The sequence below is a fragment of the Mus pahari genome, chromosome 1 (assembly GCF_900095145.1).
Source record: "Mus pahari chromosome 1, PAHARI_EIJ_v1.1, whole genome shotgun sequence".
In the NCBI taxonomy this organism is placed as follows: domain Eukaryota; kingdom Metazoa; phylum Chordata; class Mammalia; order Rodentia; family Muridae; genus Mus; species Mus pahari.
This window is the reverse complement of record NC_034590.1, coordinates 146,365,448-146,367,140: the sequence shown is the minus strand read 5'-3', so window position 1 is coordinate 146,367,140 and position 1,693 is coordinate 146,365,448.

Sequence of the window (1,693 nt, the reverse complement as noted above, 5' to 3'; positions counted from 1 at the left end):
TTTTATGTGTTGGTTTTGCAAATCATTCATTGGAAATCTGCAATACACTGTATTTGAGGGTAGTAGAGACAGCAGGTGAGAAGGGTGAGCACAATGACAATGACTTTTTTTTTTTTTAAAGATGTATTTATTTATTACATGTAAGTACATTGTAGCTGTCTTCAGACACACCAGAAGAGGGTGCCAGATCCCATTGTGGGTGGTTGTGAGCCACCATGTGGTTGCTGGGATTTGAACTCAGGACCTTTGGAAGAGCAGTCAGTGCTCTTACCCGCTGAGCCATCTCGCCAGCCCCCAAAACAACGACTCTTAAGGACAAATTCTAATGGGGCAACAGCCATGTCAGAAAACATTTACAAAATTACAACTACATCGGATGCTTTAAAGGAAATTGTCTTAGCGCTTTAAGAGTGTGATGGGGAAACCAGAGCAAATGTTTGATCTGTATCATCAAGGATCATTAGGTATTAACTAGTTAAGTGATATGAACATCCCAAGCCTAGGACACATGATACCAGGCATGAAGGGCGTGGAGAAAACAAAATCCAACAGATCTCCTGTTATTCGGTTCTAACTCCCAGCGGCATTTCCAGGTTGACTATAAATGTTTTACACTTGAAATATTCTTCCCTGGCTACTGGGTCAGCATGCCCAGTATAGTTTAGTCTAGCATGCCCTTTATAGTTCTGATTTCACTGGCCAGTCTCCTTTCTCTTTTTCTCAGGCTCTAAAGTAAAGGAACAATGAGTCCTGAGACCCCTACTCTCTCCTACATGACAAGTTAATCAACTCTAATAAACAACATCTTTATTCAGCTTTACCAGAGAATAATTCTTTCATCTCAGATCTCACATCAGAGACCTAATTACATGGAAATATTCTATTACCCGGTGTGGTAGTATGAATATGCTTGGCCCAGGGAGTGGCACAATTAGGAAGTGTGACCTTATTGGAAAAAGTGTGTCACTACGGGAGTGTGCTTTGAGATTCTCCTCTTAGCTGCCCATGAGGCTTCCTTTCAATGGAGATGTAGAACTCTTGGTTCCTCCAGCACCATGTCTGCCTGCACACTGCCATGCTTCCATGATAATGGCCTGAACCTCTGAAAGTATAAGCCAGTCCTGAATTAACTGTTGTCCTTTATCAGAGTTGTCTTGGTCATGGTGTCCCTTCACACTAATAGAACTAAGACACCCACTTAATGAAGTGTGACAGATTCCTCTAACACATGTTCAGGATGAGATGCTGGGTTTTTCACTGTGGAATCCCAGTCCTTCTTTCCTTAATTTCTTCCATAGTCACTGAATCCTTTTCCTAAGCACTCACTTTAGTACATCAACATTTCTACTTTGTGGTATGTCGTTTTGCTTTGTTTTTTTGAGAAAAGATCTCATTCTGCAATGCATACTAGCCTGGACACAACCAGCCATTCTGCCTCACCCTCCCCACTGCCGAGATAGCAGGTAGGAGCCAGGAAGACTGGCCACTTGGGAACTGCTTTTAATGTTAAGATTTTGTCTACATGTATCTGCGTGTGCCACTTGCATGCATGGTGCCAATGGAGGCCAAAAGAGGGCCCCAGACCACCTGGAACTGGAGTGACAGGCAGTAGTGAGACCTGACGTAGGTGCCGAGAACCAAACTTGCATACCCTGCAAAAGTAGCAAGTGCCCTTCACTGCTGAGCCATCCCC